Source organism: Micromys minutus, assembly GCF_963924665.1.
Source record: "Micromys minutus genome assembly, chromosome: 7".
NCBI classification, from domain to species: Eukaryota; Metazoa; Chordata; class Mammalia; order Rodentia; family Muridae; genus Micromys; species Micromys minutus.
The window spans coordinates 3,574,557-3,598,306 of record NC_137976.1 but is presented as its reverse complement, the minus strand read 5'-3'; the positions used below and the strand labels follow the sequence as shown (position 1 = coordinate 3,598,306).

Genomic DNA, 23,750 nt, shown 5'->3' with positions numbered 1-23,750 from the left:
GACGTCAGTGGAGAGCCCTGAGACATAGTGATGAGTTTAGAGACAATACTGAAGCAGAGACTAAGTGATCCTCAAGGGACATGGGCACCGTGAGACACGGGGAAAAGAGAGAGACTCTCCTGAGCGTGTGTACCCAAGCATCTGTGAATTTATTTGGTCTGTGGAATGGTCTATATTGATTGTCAGTTTGACGGGGCCTAGAATCATCTCAGAGACAGGCCTCCCAGCACATCTGTCAGGAATCATCTAGACTAGATCATCCTTTGGGAATGCTTGATTGGGTGGGAAGATCTGTCCTAAATGCATATGGCGCCAGTGAGTGAGCTGGGGTCCTGGACGAATACTCGGGAGGTGTGGCTGAGCACCGGTGATCTTTACCCTTTCCTTCCTCACTGTACAGGCACCATGGCTCACTGCCTCAAGCTCTGGCTGCTGCGATTTTCCTGTCACATTGATGAAAACCTTGAACCATGAGCCAAAACAAATGCTTCCTCCCTTAAGTTGTATAGCCTAGGAAAGGTGACTAGTGCAGTCAGCCTTTGTTAAAGTAAAAGTAACCAGGTATAGGCTCACACTGTAATTTCAATTCTCAATGGGCTGAGGCTGGAAAATAACAAGGTCAAGATCATCTTGAATTATACAGTGAGATCTCTCAAAAATAAATAATGGCTCAGTATAGTGCTGGCTATGAAAGTGTAGAAGAGCCTAGAACAGAGATAAAGAAGCTAGGCATGGAGGCATGTTTGTAATCTCACTGTTGGGGACATAGAGACCAGAAGATCTCAGCCAGCCTAGCCTATTTTTGCAAGTTCCAAGTGAATCAGAGACTCTGTCTCAACAAACAAGGTGTAGGGGATCAGAAAAAACTCTGGTCATCATATATATATGTATGTACACATACACAGATTAGATGACGGATGGATGGATGGATGGATGGATGGATGGATGGGTGGGTGAGTGGATGGGTGGATGGATGGATGGATGGATGGATGGATGGATGGATGGATGGATGGGTGGGTGAGTGGATGGGTGGATGGATGGGTGGATGGGTGGGTGGATGGATGGGTGGATGGATGGGTGGATGGATGGATGGATGGATGGATGGATGATGGATGGGTGGATGGGTGGGTGGATGGATGGATGGGTGGGTGGATGGATGGATGATAGATGGATAGATAGGTAGATGTATGAAACACAGACATAAAGTGTAACCCCCAGTGAGCTCTGATCTGTGAACAGTTTGGTTGTCACAAGCCATGCCAACAGTCCCAGTACAGATCTGTCTAATTGGATTCTGCTATATTTCCAAAGGTCAAAGACTGCCTTAGATCAGAGTCCCAAATTTAGCCCAGACACTCAGGGTAGTGATCTAGTTTTCTAAGCCTGGTTCACACAGTTGGGTTGCAGTTGCACAGGGCTGTTTATGAGCAACTAATACGCAAAAATGCAAATGAGACCCAGGCTTTCTGAGGAGAGGCTGGAGGGTTCCACATAATCCTTCACTGATTCCCCATGAGCCACACAGAGTGTGAGAGGGTCAGCATGACCTGTCATCAACATCAAAGAGGATCCAGGCAACAGCCTGGAGGATGGTTCTCTCGCTGACTGAGGAAGTTCAGCAGAAGCAGATGTGACCACCTAAGCAGCCCATGTGGAAATGGGCACACTTACAAGATACGCCTGGCAGGCCACAGCTGCACCATAAATACTCAGTGCACGAGAGACCTACAAAGAAAGACCGGCATTTGCACAATAGGCAGACACTCTGCCGCCAAGCTCTCCAACACAATGGGAGCAGACATCAAATCTGGACTGAGGACTACAATCACCACAGTTCAGAGCTTTCTCTCTGCTGGTAACATTCTCAGCATCTGAGGTGGAACACCTTGTTCATCTGACGAGGTACTAACCCCTTGCACTGAAGTATTAACCCCCTTGCACTGTCTAGGGTATAGGCAGGAGTGTACTAAAATTGCCTCCTTGCTAGAGATGGAAACTAAGACCCACACAGGTGCCAGCGTTGGGATGTGACCGCTGATCACCTGACTGTGGGATTCTCCAGTCTGCCCTCCATAGAGCATCTGCTTCCCCACAAGTGGGAGCCCTTGACTGCACATTCCCACCTTGTCTGTTACCTTAAACAATCTAATCTGCAGAACTTGAAAGTGTAATTGGCCATTGTGACACCCCAGCCTGGCACTGGAAGTTCCACGTTGACTGCGGTTCCTTTCCTAACAGTGTGAATTCTACCCACATTCTATCTGGTTTGGTAGTGGGGCCACCAGGGGCCAAAGCTGTGGCAGATTCATCATCGAGCACCATGGCTACTGTGATGTCAGACTCAATGGCATCCTTTGCTCTGGTGGAAGCTCAGTTGTCAGCTGTGTCATGGCAGATGTCATGCAATGGAGGAAGCTGTGCTTGTCTAGACAGATTTACAGAAGAAAGGTAAAGGACAGATGGGAAAAGTGTCGGTAAAGCACACTCACCCTAACACCTAGTGTACAACGGGCACACCTCTGACTTTTTAACTGACTACAGTTGAGAGAATCGACTGAGGCATCTCTCTGTCCTAGGACATCTTGAAAATCAGGTTCTCACATGCCATTAGCTTAAGGAACCTGTGCCACATGCTATGATCCCATGCAGAACGGTCTGTGACAAGCAGGATGCAGAGAGGAAGGCTTTTGTCTCATGGCTCAGTTTTCATAGATATGAAGGTAATGGAGGGTGAGAGACAGCTCAGTGGGTGAGCCGAATTTAACTCCTGGACACAAAGATGGAAGAAACGAGGCATGAGGGAATGCATGTGCCTTTAATCCCAGCACTCCCCAGGCAGAGGCAGGTGGATCACACAGCAAGTTGTTTTGAAAAAACAAAAGGAAAAGATGGAAGGAGAAAACTAACTCTACCTTGTCTGCACCTCACCAATGGAGATCTCATTGTTCCAAAGGGTTCTGGAGTGAACACACCGTTCGGAAACGGGTAAGAATTTCAGTAGGTTGCTCTTAGTCCCATCTGTCTTGTTAGTGGTGGGATAACAACATGGTATATTTTAACTCTACATCATACAGTGTTTATCATACATAATGCAGTCACAGATAAAGAACTACTGTTTCATGTCACCACTGGTGAAACTATGCTTAAGCAAGGTGGGCTAATGTGAGCTGAAGGGTCCTGACCACGGTGGCCTCGGTTTAGTGCTGCCACTTGGCTTTCCTCCAAGTGGTGGCTCAGGGCCTCAGGCCTCCTCCAACTTGTGAAGCCACCATATCCGTACCTGACTACAGATGGGAAAGGGAGGGTTGGGGCTCCCAGGGTTGAGATCTAGAAGAGGCACCCTTCATGCTCACCCCATCTGGCCATCCAGGCAACAAAGAGGAAATGGCAAGGCTGGGAACTGCTTGCAGGGTGCTCTCTCCACCATACATAGTGAAAGGTTTGTATTTGATACATGTTCTCATGGTGCACAGTAGGTTTGTATTTGATACATGTTCTCATGGTGCACAGTAGGTTTGTGTTTGATACATTCTCATTGTGCACAGTAGGTTTGTATTTGATACATGTTTTCACTGTGCACAGTAGGTTTGTATTTGATACATTCTCATTGTGCACAGTAGGTTTGTTTTTGATACATGTTTTCATTGTGCACAGTAGGTTTGTTTTTGATACATTCTCATTGTGCACAGTAGGTTTGTATTTGATACATGTTCTCACTGTGCTTCCCAGCACATGCTGTTTCTCCCCTAGAGCATGCTACACGTTTAGAAGAAGCTGACAGGCTGGGAATTGGAGAAGATGGTGCCAGACCCCGAGTATTCCAGCTGAGCCTCAAGTCCACATCTCAAAACCTTTTGTCACTCTGCATCGGACTTCCAGAACATCACAGCTCTTGGGAAAGGCTCATGCTAGATTTAGGGTTACCTTCCTGCTGCGGATGGATTTGGTGTAGTGTCACCCGATCATGGTGCAGTCCCCATGAGACTCACGAAGACCCAACAATGGCAGTGTGGGCAGCCAAGCAGCTCTTGCCGGCCAGTAGCCGGCACCAGCCACTTGAGTGTGGAGGGGCCCAGGGAGATGGTCCAGCCTTCAGTACGGTGCTTGTTGTGCAAGCATGAGAAACCTGAGTTTGGATCCTTGGCACCTACTTAACAAACCACGTCCCAAGCATGCCTATAAGCCTAACACAGTAGGAACCCTGGGGCAGGACGGTAAGCTACTAGTTGAACTGGTCAGCTTCAAGTTGAGTGAGCGGCCATGTCTTTAAAAATGAGGTGGAGAGCAATTGAGGAGACTTGGTGTCAACCCCTGGCCTCCACACACATGTTCACTCATTAACCCTGTCCTCCTAACGGAAAGCAAGGCCAAGTCTCACACTAGCCGCTGTGGTGATAGCTGGCCTGACCAAGCTTGAAGACACACTCAGTACACGAAGCTGTGTGTTGCTGAGACAGACATGAAGACAGTTGCAGGAGCAATGGCCGTCTATAGACAATGTCCACTGCCCCCTTCTCTGTCCAGAGCACTGGCATTTCTCTGCTAAGGATGAAGGGGATTTATAAACATTAAAAGCAATGATTTTCTCTTCTCAAAATGAGTGGAGCGTGCAGTATCCAACCTCGAGTCCAGAAGTACTTGTACAGGGCGACCTTGTGTCCAGCCAAGGTTTATTGCCAAGGTTCCGGTTCATGCCCACGAGGCACACTGAGTTTCTGCACACGGCTGAGCTTTTGGCTTCCCCTAACAGAGTTCCTGGCTATGGCAGCTTTTGGCTGCAAGATCTATCCTGCGACTGATTTATTCCTCAGTTCCTTTTTCTCTGCATGAATCGTATTCATGGTGCCAAATTAAGAGTAGAAAGAAGAAGAAAAAACATAGACTTAAAAAAAATTACAAGGTTAAGAAAAACAATCTTCAATACAGAAATAATTTGTGATCAAATACCCATTCCAAAAAACAGGCAGGATCAGGGAATGTCATGGACAATTTGGTCTCCATGTTTCCCTCATGCCGGAGGGCTGTGCACACACATGTGACACGTGCACTTCAGTCCTGCCACCGCACCGGACCGCAGGCCTTTACTGAGGACAAATCCCAGTTAGTAGGGTGGTTTCCTCTCCTATACCGACACAATGCCTCATTAGGCCATGACGTAGCATTCTCCTAAGCATTTCTCCCTTGTGGGGATGTGTGTGCCACACTGACTGATCTTCCTCCGGGCTTGCCCTCAGCTGCTGCTCTGCTGAGCTCCATGAGCTTCCATGAGGCTGCGGTAGCTTTTCCTGTACTCCATGCAACCCTCACAACTGGTGCTGTAACTGAAACTCATTCCACCCCCCCCAACCCCAGGGTGCTGGAACACACACACACACACACACACACACACACACACGAGACTTCTCTCAATTTCATTTGAGTTCTTTGATCAGAATAGATTTTTAGCTACACTTGAAAAGGAAATTACGGTAGTTATACCGGCTGGGATCAGGGATTACTCTGGCTTCCCTCAAAGCCCTCAGACGCTATGAGCACCCAGGTCTGCTCTAAGTGTCTACAGGGCTATTTCTAAGTTACTAACACACACTTGTAGGCACAGCCAGCCTGCTGTGTTCTATGCTCCTGCATAGCTTGTAGCAACTGGACACCTCACCGGGGGTTGAGAGTCTTCTGTTTCCTGCTCCCATACCCAGCCTCGGATTCTTCAGGGGCCTCAAGTCCATCGGAACCACTCAGCCAGACAGCCCGATGCATCCTGGCCACTCTGTGCTGCAGTGGTGAAGAGCGGTCCTGCGAATTGAAGAACGCCAGCCACACTGGGTTTCTGCTGTTCTCCATGTACCACAGGGATGAATGCTGGCCTCGGCTACAACACATGAGCCACAAAGACCCTCAACCCTTCGGTCACCTGACATTTGTGTGTGTGGCAGCTGACACACTAACTCTCGAGACCAGAATCCTCCCAGCTCCGAGAGCTCAGGACAAGCACAGTCAATCTCATTTTGAGGCTGAATTGCGTGAGTCGGTGGCCCTCGGGCTAGCAAGGGCCTCTGACCTTCCCTGTGCCAAGCTGTGTCAGCATGTGACTCCAGAGACAGCACAGCATATGATGCTCCAACAGTGAGGAAAGAGGCCCTAGCAGTGACCAGCTCCAGAGGTATGAGGTTGCAAAAGACACTCCCAGATTTTAAACAATAGCAACAAAACCTCGCTGAGGACTCTGGGAACTTAGTCAAACGTAAAGGGTGACAGTGATGCGCAGGAAGATGGCTCGCTGCGTTAACTGCAGACACGATGACCTCAGTTTAGATCCCCAGTGCCCACATCAAGCTGGGTGGGGTGGTCCTGTCTGCAACCCCAGACTGTGGGCTAGAGACACATGGGTCCCAGGGGCTCACTCGCCAAAACCTCGAACTCTGGATTCTCTGAGAGACCCTATCCCAAAATATAAGGGGAGAGCAAAAGAGGAAGATTCCGGACATCTCTGACTTCCATACACATGCAGAGACATGCACATCTGTATGCACACACGTGTGTACACATATGCACACACAGCCCTATGGACACACAGCTATACACATACACTCTCTCTCTCTCTCACACACACACACACACACACACAGCCATAAACACACACATACACAATATGGGCATGCAGATGAACACACATGAACACACACACATATACATACCCATATGGACACATAGGTGCATACACCATATGGACACACACACACACACACACACACACACACACTCACACACACACACTCTGGTCGGGTATGTCCTGAAGCAATGTCAGGTTTACATCTGTGCTGGCTTCCTTGTGTTTAGGTGGCAACTCCTCCAGGCTGCCGGCTCTGGGCTCTGTTTATAGGCCGGGTGGTAGGAAGGACATGACCTCTCCAGCTCATGGCGGGTTAAGCAGCCTGATTGAACGCTGCTGCTAATTAAGGGCCCCTCTTGTCTGGCAGGACCACCGGGGCACCTTCTGCACTTGTTCATGACCACTGCACCCCTCTCAGAAATTAACTCTTGATGAGTACAGACAGGGGCCCAGCTGGTCCTCTGAGTCCTCCCAACCAGATAAATGGAAAGTAATCAGAGCGCTGCTGACTGCCAAGGGGAGAGGGGCACTCCGTGACCTCTGGGTAAAATCCACAGTATACTTTTACTGTGGCCTAATTCTCCACACTGGGGGCACTTATCAGAGCCAGGAATGGTGTGAGGAGGGGTCGGTGGTGGTGGCCACATCGGGTGTGAAGCCCAACCTTGAGAAGGGGCACTGGAGGAACACAGAAGTGACTTGAGGAAAACTAATCTCTCCATCAGCAAAATATTTTCAGATGTGATGTTTTTCCCCACAAACAGCTCCTAGAATGGTTTGCAAACGGCGCAATGTTAAACCCTTCAAATGTAAAGTCCTTATTTTCTTTTTCTATTACTCACAGAAGAAGCCTTCCTTAAAGCAAGATTTGTGGCCCCAGTGTCCAGCCCCTCCTTCCAAATATAGAACAGAGGCGGCAGGTGTGTTATTATCTCCTAGTTTCTGTGGATCTGGCCGGGCTGTGCTCAGTGCCTTTGGCTCCGGGTCTCCCAAGGCACTGTAATCCTGGTGTCAGCCTGGGCCATCGCCACCTTCAGGCTTGGCTGGGGAGGACCCACCTCCAAGCATGTTCTCTCACTTAGCCCTCCACAGACTACCAATCATGAGGGTTTGCCACGGGCTCCTACAGCCTGTCAGCTGGCTCCTCCAGGGTTCCGTACAGGGAGAGAAGGGGAGGAGAGAGCAAAGCAGCTAGCAGGTCAGACATGGGAAGGAAGCTTCCATGCTCTCGTGTGTAACCCAGCGTCAGCAATGGCAGCCGTGCATGTGCTACACTGGATCTGTTAGGGTGAGTCGTAAGAGCCAAGCTCACCAAGGCAAAGGTGTACAGGAGAGTGCCAAGGGCAGAAGGCTGAGGCCCCTGGGCTGTCACAGCTGCTGACCAGAGGGACTCTTCAGATGCTAGATGAACCAGGGCCCAACCTTCAGTAAAGAGGCCCTGTACACACAACTACACAGCAAGGTAATGTGCAAATGACTACACAGCAAGGTCACATGTAAACTACACACAATCACATAACAAGGTCGCATGTAAATTACACATGACTACACAGCAAGGTCATATCAGCATCATTGCTTTTACCCTTGTCATTCTTCATGTCCCATAGAAGCAACATGGCTTTCTTCCACAGAGGGAGCATTCAGCAAGGAAAACTTGTGCAGCCAGGCCGGGGTAAACTAGTTTCCAGGCACAGCTGTCCAGAACCGACCACTCTACGATGCAAGCTGTTGGTGGCCTGTCCCTTCTTACCGAGTGTATGCAGACTACTGTAGCTGCTGTGGCTCTCAGCTCTGCAGGGGAGCTGCATGCTCAGGGGTGCGCCCTCACAGCAGAAAGCTGTGTGCTGGCTCTGTGTGATGGACTGGTGTGATCCTACCCATAGATGAGAAGGGATGTCTGGTCACATCACTTAGCAACCCCCGGTGAGCACTTGCAGGTCCTGGCAATCCTCAGTTGCATTTAAACAGACAGTAACACAAGCAGTTCTATGTCTCACATCGCAACACTGCAGATTCAGGAAATCTAAGAGCCGGATGTGTGGGAGACAGAGGCAGGTGAATCTCTGGGAGCTCAAGGCTAGCCTGGTCTACAGATGGAGCTCCAGCCACAGCTACAGAGTGAAACCCCATCTCAAAAAACAAACAGATAAGTAAGTAAATAAGTTAAGACCCACAAGAATAAGTATAAATTTGGTGGCAGAACAAAGTGAGAATGCAGAGAAACAGTGTCACAGCATGGCTACGTCCCAGCAATGCAGAGACACAGTGTCACAGCACAGCTACGTCCCAGCAATGGAGAGAAACAGTGTCACAGCACGGCTATGTCCCAGCAATGGAGAGAAACACAGTGTCACAGCACGGCTACGTCCCAGCAATGCAGAGACACAGTGTCACAGCACGGCTACGTCCCAGCAATGGAGAGACACAGCGTCACAGCACGGCTACGTCCCAGCAATGGCCAAAAGCTATGTTTGGTAACAAGTCGTCTGTACTGTGGAAAATCTGAAGAATAGTGAAGAACAGAGAAAAGCAGAACGTGGAAGTACCCACAACTCTGCCACCAAAACATATTTTGGTAAACGAATCTAACTTGTTTTCTATAGTTGGAGGAGAAGGAGGAGAAGGAGAAGGAAGGAGGAAGAGAAGGAGGAGAAAAGAGATGGGGAGGAGGAGGAGAAGAAGAAGAAGAAACCACCACCACCAAAAAACAAAACAAAAACAAAAAACCCCCAAACAAACAAACAATCAAACAAACGGCAGCAGTTCCCTGGGACTGCAGGAGCAGGAAGCGCCCAGCACAGGCTGCCCTCTGCCTCCATCATGAGCCGCATCATTTGCACACCATCCCCACCCAAAAGCAATAACAGGCAAAGGTATAAAGAGAGCGGGTTGGACAGCATTCGGTGTAGTACAGATGTGTGGGGTGTGCATGTGTGGCAGGTACATGCGTATGCATGTGTGTGCATGCATGTGGAAGACAGAGGCTGTTGTCAGGTGTCTTTTTGATCTCTCACTCTAGCCCAGACCTGAACGATCAGGTTTGTCTGTCTAGTCAGTTTGCTCTGGGAATCTTCTGTGTCCACAGCGGATTACAGGAGGGCTTCCACACCCTCTCGGCATTTACACGGCCGTAGGGTCCAATGCTGGCCTCCTCCTTGATTGCAAGCATTTTACCCACTGTCTCCGCACCTCCCCCCAAACCTGACTTACAGTGGATATTTGGATCATTCATCATCTTGTTATGACTTAATTTGTAAAAACTGGTTCTTTTTACTTGTTTTTAAAAAATTAAAACCGTATCCCTCTGCTCCTCATTTCCTGTTTCTTAGAAATTACTGGGTTACTCATTTCACTTTCCCTGTTAGTTTCTGAGTCGTGTTTCTTTACATTTTTCGGTTATTGCACCAGGGAGCACAGCATACGCTGTAACTTTTTATAACCTGCCACAGTCAATACCGTACCACTTCCTGTACGATGAGGAAGCTGTAGAACCGCAGAGGCCTGAGCTGACCCCTCGAAGCTGCAGTCCTTATAAATCCCGAGAGGCAGTGGTATAGTCCTGGCTCTAAATAGTTATGTGGTTAATCAAAAAAGTAAATACGGGAAAAGCACATAACGCAATATTTCGTACCTATCCAAACAGTTTCCAGTGTTCGCCATGGCCCCCAACAGGACCTAAGCTCCCCACACTATTCTCTCCCTCCTCCGCAGAGGTACCGGTGGCACGTGTCACGGTAAAGGTCTGCTGGTGATGAACTATGAAATTTTGGCAGTTTTTGTGGTTTAATTTGAACACAAAGTATGCATACTCATTGTCTTTGCTGTGTAGCCCGGCGTTGGGATCTCTGACGGCCAGCCATGCTACTTTCTATGATGGCTTTCTGGCTCTTAGAGGACACATTGTGAGCGCTCTCAGCACAGTAAGATTAGCTGCACATCAGCAGCGCTGCCAGATCCTTGACCTTGTGGACCAGAAACTTCCGGAAGCCACTAGGCAGCATGTGCTCGGTTTTCCTGTTACTCCCGTAACCAATGCTGGGCATCTGGCTCTGGCCCTTGAATCTTCTCCGCAGCCCGTTGTCGATACCTCTGGGTTTACTCCAGTTTCGCTTAACTTTCATGTATTGGCCTGACTGGTGCCTGATGAACTTCTTGGTCCTCTTTTTGACGATCTTGGGCTTTACCAGAGGCCAGAGGGCAGCCATGATGCTGCAAAATAGATGGCAGCCACCTCGCAGGCAGCTCGGAGGAAGCAAACTATGACTTTTCTTTGAACCAAAATGACTCTTATTTCCCCTTCATTCGTGAGGAATGCATCTCCTGGAAGTCAGAGTTCTGTCATTCTTCCTGTTCCTCCGGTGATGCCACTGTTACCTTGTATCCCTTCTGTCCTCAAGGCTTGCTCCTTGCCTTCAGTGTAACACTAAAGAATCCCCCTGGATCTCAAATGCTGTTTTCCCAGCTTGGCACTCTCTGGGCATCTTGTATCTGCAAGTTTCTATTTTTTTCACCAATTTCTTTAAAAAATGGCTATCAATTCCTTCATTTATTCTCTCTGTTCCATTTGCCCTTTCTCTTGATTCATTTCTTCTCAACTATTTATTTTTTTTAATCTGAGACAACAGCAGGTGTTGGGATAAAAGGCCCTGGGTTCAATTTCCAGCCCTCCCTGCTCTCCAATAAGAAGATCCCACAGGTAATGTGACATTTTCAGACCCAGTATTTCCACTCTGTTCCTGTCTCCTCGGCTGGAGTGCTACGCTTAGCTTGTTTCCTGGACACTGTGGCTGTTCAGCTGGGAGGACCTGGGTTTGCTACTTCTCACGTTGTTGCTTCTTTTGCTCTGACTGGCAATTCCCTGGGCTGAGTGGAATCTGCAATCTCTGTATCTTGCAGGGAATGGCTCCAGGCACAGTTCAAATCCATCTGAGTGCCTGGAGGCTGTATGGCTCAAAAGTCAAAGACTGATAGGGATAGAATTTGGGGTTCCCCTTGCTGGCTTTCTGTTTTCCTCACCGTGCCCTCTGCACTGGGTCCTGTAGTTACTCTGTGTCCTTCTACCCCCACCTGTGCTGAGGGCATCTCCCACCTCAGTCCTGTTCACACCTAGCCAGTTCCCACCTCCACTTTTGGCGTGAAGGAGGAGGGGGGAGAAAGAAGAGCTGTTGTTCCCTTCCCTGTTGTCCTCCAAGGTAGGAGTTTCCAGAAGTTTCCGGATGCCGTTTTTACTAGAGAAATCAAATCCTTGTGAAATGAGGAACGCAGAGATAGTAGAAAGTCACTGAGCACAGAGTTGAACTCAACCAGCCTTGGAGATCTGCTGTGGCAGAGAAAAAGGAATTAGCCAAAAAGATACAAGGGGAAACAGAGTTGGACCAGCAGTGCTCAATCTGTGGGTTGCAACCCCCTTTGGGGTTTCACACGGGTAGTATGTAAGATATCCTGCACATCAGATAGTTACATGTTAATTCATAACAGTAGAAAAATCACAGTTATGAAGTAGCAATAAAAATAACTATGGCTGGGGGTCACCACAGCTTGAGGAACTGCATTAAAGTGTCACTGCGTTGGGAAGAGTGAGAGCCTGAAGGTTCTCATTGGCCAAACCTGGGGCTGGTAAGCAAAGAGAATGAGACATGTAGCCAATTACATCACACTAGATAAAAGAACTGTTACAGACAAAAGATAAAACTTCTTAGTCTGAAAATTACCCTTTACGAAATACTCGATAAATAATGGAGAACTAATAAGAAAAATCACCAATTTACAAAATCTTTTCAGTGAGTTCCACCTCTCTGGTGACATCCAAATATATGAGCCCCTGGGGCCATCCTTATTCAGACCAGCACACCCTCCTTTAGGAAGTGAGAGGAGACAGGAGTCCCAAACCAGGAGGTGGACGAGAAATGCTCACCCCATGCAGCCAGGAAGCAGAGAGAAGGGAAGGGACCAGGACCAAGTAAAACCTTGGAGACACCCTTCCCTCGCCCTGGTTCCTCCAGGCCCAGCTTCTGAAGTTCCCATCGTCTCCCAAGGTAGCTGCTGGAGACCAAACCTTAACCACACAGGCTTAGCCGAAAAAGAGTTTCTATGTAAAATGGAGGAGTCCACACTTACTGCCTTCTCCAAGAGGCCCACATGCTAGCAAGACTAGGGTGAGCAGCCCAATGTTGGCTCGGGGGCGTCCTTACTCGGAGTGTCCTGAACCAAGTCAAGTCCTTGGTCTTAACTTCTAGTGCACACGATTCAGTCAAACTCATAACCTAGAATATCCCTTACAATTGGCCTCTTCACATATCTGGTGTAATTTTTAAAAAGCTGATTAGGAAACATAAGCAGTGTAGTGTGTAACTGTGGCTGCATCTTGGTTAGAGGTACACAGCCACACAAGACACTTCATACAAATGAAGAATTTGAACACAGACTGAACACCAACAAGCCAATGTTTATATAAGCAACATGCTCACTCAGGAGAGAATTTATTTTAGTTATATGAGTACACTGTTGCACTCTTCAGACACACTCTTCACACATATTACAGATGGTTGTGAGCCACCATGTGGTTGCTGGGAACTGAACTCAGGACCTCTGGAAGAGCAGTCAGTGCTCTAACCACTGAACCACCTCTCCAGCCCCCAGGAGAGAGTTCTTATTGGTAAAAGCAGCACAGTGGAGCTGGAAGAAACAGTCTTTCCTTGAAGCAGGGTCACAACATTAACCACTGTAGAATCTTTGTGTGTAATATATGGCTGTTCCTTATACCACTCCTTCAACTTTCCAGAGTTTAAATTATTACTTCTTAAGAATTTTGGGGAAAATGTATTCTACTCTTTGGTAAGATCATGGCTTAAAACCAGGGATTAAATCCAGAGTCGAGTGGTTTTCCTGGTTTATTCTATATTATCACAGTACTGGCATGCTGGTTTCTTTCCACTACTGTCTCTGCTTCCACAGTCCTGTGTGGAGAAAAGTGACTCGCAGGCGGCCCCCACCCATCCCAGGCGGCCCCCACCCATCCCAGGCCAGCATGACTTGTTAGCTCTAGTCTGTGAGCCGCCCCTGTGGGAGGGGCTGGTTTAGATCCCCGGATGAAAGTGGCACTCCAGTGTTATTAACTACTTATTCCCAGTGCCCCCCACCCGACGTACAATATTCCAACTTTATGGGGGCAGAAGAGCCACAGTAGCACGGCATGGTTACGGCATGGTTACGGCATGGTTACAGGCTGACAGAGTGGTAGCAGTTGAAAACTTAGATAAACTAGATGAGATCCAATTTTTCCTCATGAAGCCGTGTGGTCTTCTAGACAGTGTTCCAAATGAGCAGAAATGGAAGTCGTCAGTTGCTTAAGACCTCATTCTGGGATGCCAACAGTCAAAGCTGACCCAGAACCCACCTAAACTCAAGGAGGGGGAGACACACAATTAAATATTAATTTGAAATAAGCCTGCTTTTTTATTATAACATCTTGCTATGTAGGCCAAGCTGGCCTCCAAATCATAGCGATCTTCCTGCCTCAGCCTCCTAAAAGCTGTTTTTTTCTACTTATTTTCTTTTCTACAATTTTAAATGCTCTAAAAAGGGTTAAAAGGATATGCTTACTTTTTTAGAACTTACATGTATTACAAGAAGCACAACCCAAACTGAAATGAGGGGAGTGCAGAATGAGGAAAATTATAAAAAGAAAGCCCTGAGGACTAAAATGATCTGAAAAGACGCTTACCATCTTGAAATACAAGTTAAGGAGCTGGCGTAGTGTTGTGTCTACAAGGCTGGCACAGTGTCGTGTCTACAAGGCTGGCAGACGAGGGGATGGGGCACTGGGATGTATACATTCAGATGTATACATTTACCGACAGCTGAGCAACTTCACCATTATGCTTCTCCTCTGGTTTTACTCATCTACACCAGGAGACAGTATCCATGGTAACATGTAACATCGGCCCTCATGATACATTTACCTTAAACCATCAAACAAATGCACATCAATATCCAGCCACAGGGTAACACAACAGTTGCTACCTGGGACCTGATACAAAACCCAGGCTTCCCATACAAAGTCAAGGAGGGCTCTTGAAAGAATGTACATCATTTCACAGTGCAAGAACCAACTTTAAACCAAATGCTCCATTACCCAGCATTCACCACTGCTCACACTCGCCTAGGCATGCAGGGTATACAGAAAGGAATCAGGTGTGATCATCGTTTTCAGATTACCTCAACACTGCAGGGAGCCAAAGGTTGTGCAGTGAACTTGATGGAGAGAATACATGGGAGCTAACTGTGAGCAAAGCCCCGGGGGCCAAGTGGGAGAGTGTGTGGAAGGTGCAGGTTAATCAGGACCCTCTCACACGCTCCAGCAGGCTCAGTATAGATCTTCACACCTCCCATCTCTAGCTCCTTTTTTTCTTAGCATTTCTACCTGGGCATCCTGGTCATAGGCTCGAGCAAATAGCAGAATCCAAAATCCAGGCCAACACAGGGTCCTTTTAAATCATACATCCCTGTGGATCTCACAGAGAAAGGTACAAACTCAGGTTCATTCATCAGAGAAAGGTGGTTCTGGAGATTCTCCAATATTTAAAGCAATGCTGTGTCCCCACACAGAAATCAGCACCCGCATACACAGCTCCCTTTTCCAACATCTCTCTCTGCTTCCCAGGGTCTTATCTACTGGATCATTTTGTCAGTGTTGTTTGAGTGCTGGATGACAGATAGTCACGGCACACACTCTCTCTACTGGTGGTCAGCTGTGGAGTAAGACACAGCCTAGCCTACATGAAAACATGGCAAGGCATTAGAACATTAATGTTAATGTTTCAATAATGTTAAGTAAGCTAATGTTTAAAACGGCTTCATAAGCCACCCAGTGCAGCTTTTGTTGTTTTTGAATTAAAGTGTTTGCTTAATTTGTTAAGTGAGTTCCTCAAAAAAACAAGCACCACATACCGGTTTCAGAGTTTAAAATGGAAAGACCTGTCCATGCGGAATGGCTTGGCAGGTGCAGCAACACCTCTGCCTCACACACACGGAGCCATAAGACAAGAGCCCTGTGAGCTCCCGTGAGCTCCCGTGAGTTCCTGTGAACTCCTGTGAACTCCTGCAATCCCAGATCCTGTGCGAGATGCAAGGCAGAGAGAGACTCTTAGGAAACCAAGTCTGGGGAACCGTCCTCTGCTTTCTTCACGGGCTTCAGCAGGTGCACACTGACATTCTCGTGAATCACACACACACACACACACACACACACACGTATAAGAAGAAACAAACCAGCAACAACCAAATAGAACAGAACTGATGGAATAAATATATAGTCACATATCACACACACACAGACATACATATTGAAAGAATGCGCATATGTATGAATGTATGAATGTATGTATGTATGTATGTATGCATGTATGTATAAGAAGAAACAAGTCAGCAACATAGAACAGAACTGATGGGATGAATATATTTTGACATATAATACATCACACACACACACACACACACACACACACACACACACACAGGATTTATTACAATGGCTTACGGAAGAACATGAGAAAGGGCAAATTAAAAATTTCACAGCTGACATTTTCTTCCTCTCAAAGGAAACAAGTCACACAGACAAGAACCCTACACTACACATCTTACAAATACGTAAAGCACATGGATGGATTTCCTGGTATTACGAGCGTCACTTTGGCAGATTATAAATTCACTCAGTATTCTTCAGCACCCGCCTCTCGGTCCTAAGCAACGCAAACACGCAGCCTAAACAGCCAGGGTTCTAAAACCCCCACTTCCAGTTCCTCCAACACATCATTTCCTGGATAATCTCTCCTATGCCGGAGGCCCAGAGACACTTCTTTGTGTGCCATAGGTCATCGTGCCAACAGCAAGCACACACCCTCTGAAAGGTGAGCTATTCAACTGAGTCCCCAAAGAACTGACCAGGGCTGTCCACCTCTCGGAGGGCGAGGGAGGGTAATGGTAGAAGATGGTCTGAGGCCATTTTTGGTTAGATGGATGGGGAGGTTCACAAGGACCAAGTCACACACCGGCTTCTTGCAAACGACGCCAGCACTCAGTGCCAATGCAATTATGAGTTGGAAAGTGTGTAATGAGCAAAGCAGCCCATAACTCCTCTCGGAACATGTATGTACAACTTATTAAGTGACATTAAAAACAGAAAGTCATGGCGCATTCTGGAACCTCAGCTCCAAGACTCACTGCTTTGGGGCATTTGGGTGGAACCCCTTCATCTGGAAGTACCTAACAATGAGAAGCATTAGGTCAGGCGCTCTTGGAGAAACAGCTGCCAGCCCTCTGCCTAATGAGGTGAGTGGGGGGCGCTTCAGGTGGCTCCTCCAGTAAGAGAGCCCAATAGTTAAATCTAACATGAGCCTGACCCCCAACCTGCAGAAATGAAAACACTTGTACATGGATATTTTTCTCTTCCAAAAATTTCAAGCTGCCAGCTCTCCCACCTAAAGCCACCTGGTGGAAAATTGTGTCCTCACATTCAGTGGACTTCCCTGGAGAGCAGGCACTAGCTCTCTTGGTCTGTAGAGTCTTGGCAGAAATTTTACCGTGGGGTATCCAGCCCCCAGCTTCTCCTAACACACGTACCACCGAAGCCATAGGGGCCTCACTGAGCCTCAGAGCACCAGAGGCCTTTCAAGACTGTCAAGGAGGGGCTTCGGACCCTGCAGCCACCGCCATGTTGGTGTCTAAGAAGAGTCGGACTGCCATCTGCGAACTCCTTTTTAAGGAGGGAGTGATAGTTGCCAAAAAAAGATGTCCACATGACCAAACACCACGAGCTGGCAGACAAGAATGTGCCCAACCTTCATGTCATGAAGGTCATGCAGTCTCTCAAGTCCCGAGGCTACGTGAAGGAGCAGTTTGCCTGGAGACATTTCTGGTACCTTACGGATGAGGGCATCCAGTATCTCCGAGATTACCTGCACCTACTTCCGGAGATCGTGCCTGCCACCCTGCCCCGCAGCCGTCCTGAGACTGGCAGGCCTCGGCCCAACGGTCCAGAGGGTGAGTGGTGCAAGATTCACAAGAGGGAGGCAGACAGAGACACCTACAGAAGGAGGGCTGTGCCCCCTGGAGCTGACGAGAAAGCTGAGGCTGGGGCTGGCTCAGCAACCGAATTCCAGTTTAGAGGTGGCTTTGGTCATGGACGTGGTCAGCTACCTCAGTGAAGTTGGAGATTATGGTGTATTGAATAAACTTTAAAGAAAACACAAACAGAAAGACTGTGGAGGAGGACTGAGGTGAGCGGATGGCTCTGCTAAGTCGGGCTCATACACCCCACATTCCGTAGTGGAGCTTTACTTTCTTCCAACTGTTCTGTCAGACTTCACAGATACAAATCCAGAAGGCCCAGCTAGATGCTAGGATTTCCTTACCCACAAATGCTACACGTGTGGAAGGCTGTACTGGGAGGTGAGGGCACCTCAAGGTGGTTGGGGGGCCAGTGGAAGGCCTTTCATGGAGGGTCTTGTCTGTTTCACTTCCTGGTCTCCAGGTGAGCAGCTTCCTCCAGACACTCCTACCATATATCCCCCTCACCACAGACTCGGTGGGGCCACACGGTCAAGAACTAGAACAGTGGTTCTCACCCTTCCTCACGCTCCAACTCTTTAACACAGTACCTTATGTGCTGGTCCCAACCACAACACTATTTTTGGTTGTGACTTCATAACTGTGATTTTGCTACTGTTGTGAGTCATGGTGTGAATACCTGGTTTGCAGGATGTCTGATATGGGACCCCTGTGAAAGGGTTGTTCGACCCCCCCCCCCCCGGGGTCATGACCCACAGATTGAGAACCGCTGAACTAGAACATCTATCATGAACTAAAACAAACCTTCCCGTTGAGAAGTTGATCGCTTATGAGTTTTGTCACAGTGACGGGACACTAACATAAACGTGAATTTCCGTCAATGTGGATGGCCCTGAATTACAAGGGCAGTGGAGCAGAGCGAGCAGGGTCTGTGGGCATCCTCAGTCACCTCAGCCGAGCCTTAGACGCTAAGCTACAATGTCTCCACATCAGACCCACTAAACACATTTCTTCCCCACCTCCTCCCCTCCCACCCTTCCTTCCTTCTTTCCTTTAATGAATTACAATTTTAATATTTCTTTTTTCCTTGTCACACTTTAAGAAAAAATCTGTATCTGTCTGTCCGTCCCAAGTGTCCCTGCCTGCACACCTGTGTGAAGAAAGATGGCAGCTGTGGTTATTTCTCGTTCTGCTGGGGCAGGGTTTGTCTTTTTATGGCTGAGGTGTCATGTAGGCCAGCCTCGGGCCTTCAGCTTCCAGTGAGTCTCCTGACTCCATCCTCCATCTTGAGGTAAAGTGCTAGAGTTACAGAGAAGGCCACCACGCCTGCCTTTTGTTGTTGTTTTAAATGGGTTCCAGGGATCAGACAGGCCTCCTGGGTTGCCTGGAAAGCACCGGAGCATACATCTTGCCAGCCCTTACATTTTCAACTTATATTTTCTACTTAGATGGGCTAATGATAAAAACAAACAAACGATCACAAGTTAAAAAGTATCTGCCTCAACATGGTCTAATGAGTGCATGATTTGCCCGGTGTTTATCTGAAACTCAAATTCAACAAGACGTCTGATGTTTTCTCTGGAAAGTCAGGGCACAAATATTCAAGATGGAGAAGGAGAAATGAACACCTTGTTCTACCTCAAGCAATCAGCCTAGGAAGAGAAAAGAAGGCACCTGGGAAGGAAGGGCTTGGGATGAGGAGGGGAGAGGTGAGGGGAAGAGGGTGAGCATCACTCAGAATCTCAGTTAGTGGACACTGAGAGGCAGGGCGGGGGCTGGGTGCCCTTCCTTCTGAGCCCTTCCCAGGTGAGATGAACACAGCTGGCCCTTTCTGAAGCCCAACTAGGCAGGGATAGAGGAGGTGATAGTAGAGGACCTTACCTCCCCACCCCGACTCTAAACTCATGTAACTCCGCTTCCTTACAGTTCCCAGGGAGAACTACAAAAGAAGCAGGCTTGATTCCAGACTTGGGACCCATCTGAAATGGCCGGCCGGAGTTGGAAGCAACGCCATGGCAACGCTAAAGGTTGCCAGGCTCTCAGTGGCTCTGGAGTACTCTCTAGCATTCTTACTTCCTCCCATGGGATGCTCTCAGCACTGACCGCTGCTCTCAGACCCATTTTCCATGTAGAACACACAGAACCTGCGAGTCAGTCTGGCAGCTGAAGTGGATCATCTACAGTCGCCCCCAGGGGCAAAGGCTGATGGATTGATTCTTCCTTCAGAGAAGGTGAAGGAGAAAACGTCTCCCACATCCAAAGCTGACATCTATTTACCACTGTGTCCACCACTCGTGGGTCCCACTTCCTGCCCAGGTTCTTTCACAGACATGTTCCCCACCTGTAGCGCCAACCCTCCTCACACCCCCACACTCCCTCCCACTCCTGACAATGTTGAAGTTCAGGGCTGGGGAGCTGCTGTGTGGTTAAGAGCACTTGCTGTGTTCTAGAGGAGCAGGGCTTCCTTCCCAGCACCCACATGGTGCACAGACATACACGCAGGCAAAATGCTGAAACACAGAAAAAAATAAACAAATCTTAAAAAGAAAGGAAGTTAAATATAAATATTCCATCTCTTCTGAGTTTCCTCGGAGCTTCCCTCTGTGAAAAACCACCACTCTTGTAGAATGCTAAGACATTTGACAAGTGTCTGATTGAAAGCATGCACAGACACAGAGCAGATAAACCAAGCAGCTTTGGTCACACATGCTTCCTGTATTGCTGAGGCCAGCAGCACATGCAAAAATCCAGTGTGAAAGTGAAAGCACCCCTCCCTCAGGTTCACCACAAAGACAGCAACTATCCGAAATCCTTGTTGGGGAAAGCTCAGATGGGAAGAACCAGCTGGTCCACACAGTCAGTCCTAAATGGATGCATGTAAATCCATCTTATGAACAGCCCACTGCTGTAGCTAATTTCAGAAAGAGTATCACTGTATCCACATTAAAGATGGCTGCCTCCCTCATGCTCCACCAAACATTTTCCCAGAGAGAAAGGTACAAAGGCCACAGTTAAATGTGTTTACATTATTGGTCACACCCACACATAAAAGCAGCAATGACCATTTTCAAAGTCCCTTTGCTGTGGATGATTCCACCTCAGACTGAGGAATGGCCCAGTGCAAGCAAGACTATAGCAGCAGGTCCTGTACTGACCTTAAGATGTGATGCTGCACCTGACACCCTGTGCCTCAGCCCAGAGGTTGTCAGCCTCCCATGGCACGTGCTTCCCCTCCAGCTGTGAGAGAAACTGGCAGCTGACAGTCCCTTCCTGTGCCCAGGAGCCTCGTAAGGAAGGGTTAATGATGCCTCCACAGAGGGCCGGTGACAGCTGCCCAAACGTCCCAACCCCAGAAGAATTTCACTTCTTTTCCTTTCTACTTATTTATTTGAGATGGAATCTAATACAGTCCCCGCTGGCTTGGGTTTCCTTTATATAGACAAGGATGACTTTGAACTTCTGATCACAAGCTGAGTTTAGGCACGTGCACCGCACCACCCAGTTTGTTCAGTGCCAGGGATCAAATCCAGGAAACTATGCATGCCAGGCAAGCACTCTACCAAGTGAGCTACACCCGTGTCCCCACCACCCCACAGAAAGGCATCCAGTAGCCAAGCCCCAGGTCCACTTGGCAGCCCTTCCTCCCAGGGATCAGGAAGAACAGCTTTGCTTAGCTCCAGTACAGCAGGGCAGTCAGGTGATGTCTCTGAGCAGAGTAGGCATCCGATAAAGACTGAGATTCCTTTAAAGAGAGAGGACAAAGGGGCAAACAAACCTTTACACAGCATCTAAGTTTCAGAGTGAGGAAGGCCTTCACAGCAAAGGATGCTGGCACAGACACCACACAGATTAAAACGTGGACGCTTTGTGTTTACCTTTTGTATCTTTATTCGGTCTGGACTTAACTGTTTTCTCCGCCTCTCCCTACGACACTGAGACTTTTCACCAAGCGACCCTGCCTTCTCTAATTTGATTTTCGGGATCCGAGACTTTCATCTTCGGGCGTCCCTGCTTATCTCGGTACTGGTGGGGCTCAGCTCCCTAGCAATTGTTTGACTGCGGGCTCAAGATTTAAGAAGAATTTAAATCTCTTAATTCTCCAAACTCACCTACCCTCCACCCACTGGGCACCTCCCTCCCTCAACGGCTTCCCCGCCTGGTGCATAAGGTCTTCTTGCCTTTGACATCACTCTACTCTTTGAATAAAGAGGTTGGAGTTTTGTTACCAGCGAAACGAACTCTATGTTGGAGACATCCAAGTTGTGTGGATTTGGCATAAGCTTCTTTCAGAAGCTGCTCCTCCGTTATTGGGCCTGTTTATGCCTAAAAAGAAGATTCTGTGTTCTATTGTGTCCAAAGCTTTCAAAGTACGACTGTTCAATTTGCAAACTGCAATTGGTTAACCAAGCTGAACTTAATTAGCCCGGCGATCCTACAGCCCACATCAAACCCCAGTGTTTGATGTATTCTGCGGCCCTCCAAGCTGCCTACAGCTGGCTGAGGGTCACAATGAAAAGGCAGGCGGGCTTAGGTCTGGGAACTGAAATGAGCCGTTCTGAGTGCGGCTTTCCTAGCGTTTTCTGGGGCTGCGCAGCTCTGACCTTCTCCAAATCAATCCTTTGCGGATTAACATGTAAAGCAGAGCCGAATTAATTTCAGAAAGGGAATATGAGATCAGCCTAGGACCGTACAAAACATCTAACTCCTAAACACACTAACGCCATTCAACGGGATGCTGTCAATAAGGGGGGTGGGGGCCCAGGGAGGGGCAGCCGAAGGATTTGAAGGTTGGAGTAACCTATCAGACTGGCTAGCTCACTGCCGCCTTCTGTGGCATGGCTAATGCATTCCTCTAGAAGTTAATCCTATTTCTAAGGACCCTCCTGCGAGGCGCACACAGGCCGTGATGAATGAGAACTAAAATGCATTAAAATTCTCAACAACTTCACCAAAAGGCACACTATTAGACTCTGAGTGTCCCGGGTAAGACGGTTCATTAAAGGCATAGGTCTTAGAGAACCCGCTTTTGTCCTCACACACTGGGGAGAAAGGGGCCTGGGTGTCACTTGTGATACCTGCAGTCAAAATATTTTTCCATTAGGTTGTCCGAGTAATCAGAGAAGAAATGTCACAGGAAGCAGGCCTTTTTCACGGTCTGTCTTTAGCACCACTGTTATTCCCTCCCGTTCCTGGAGGACGCGTTTCCACGGCTTATTCACACAATAGTGTCATTAAACCCACTTAAAAAAATCAGACATGAAAGAGCACTTAATTTCCCTTGAAGAACGGCGGTGTTGAACACTTCTCCTTTTCCCCCCATTGTATTTTGCTTGTACTCAATTAAGAGATAATTTAGCCGTTTATCAAGATGTGATCTGAGCTGAGCAGTCTTAGACATTCACCGCAGCTGTTTCTGCAGCTGACTCTGCACACGATGGGACAGTGGCCCGAGGGTGTGTGGAGACCTAAGCTACAACACAAGGAAGGCCGTACAACCCGAGACTCGATCGGAACACATCTGAGCTCAGAAAAACAAGAGCAAAGCACTCGGCGCACCACAGGAGTGGGGGGGGGGACTCAGAAAACAAAACTGCACATCACCCAAAGCCAGAGAGCGTTGGCGGCTCAGGACATAAAAATCCACCCTGGGTGCTAGGTACCACCTGAGCAGAGGATCTGCTGGGTGGGGACTCAGCAGCGGGGCACAGGCACATGGATGGAAGCTCAAGCCAGGTCACACTGTTCCCACGAGACACGGTGTGCTTGCACCTGTGCCCGTGGGCTCCCCAAGGCATCTGACTACTCCCCACTGCACTTTCGCTACACCTTCTTTTGTGATCTAGTCACATCTCCTGTAACAACTTGTCAGTCCAAACTCTGCAGTTCGACACAAGTGATAACCACGGTGACCACGCAACAGTTTTACACGTGGATACTCCTGGCAGAGCATCCATTTTGCACACATTACCCTTAAGCCTCACACTCCTTCAGGTGGGGTGTCTGACTGACAAATGACATAGGTCAGAGAGGGCAAGGCAGCTGTTAAAGGCCACACAATTAAGCCACGACAGAATCA

General features: G+C 48.3%; 1 protein-coding gene and 1 pseudogene across 8 annotated transcripts in view; one reads left to right on the top strand and one right to left on the bottom strand.

The window, feature by feature from the left end:
- Positions 1-23,750, bottom strand: part of HLCS (holocarboxylase synthetase) — a gene marked incomplete at its 5' end in the record, with an annotated part of 169,427 nt that overhangs the window by 26,454 nt on the left and 119,223 nt on the right. The gene's annotated exons all lie outside the window — the stretch shown is intronic.
- On the top strand, positions 17,319-17,811 carry LOC308422352 (small ribosomal subunit protein eS10-like; annotated as a pseudogene). The gene has a single exon. The product of its transcript is annotated as a small ribosomal subunit protein eS10-like (transcript).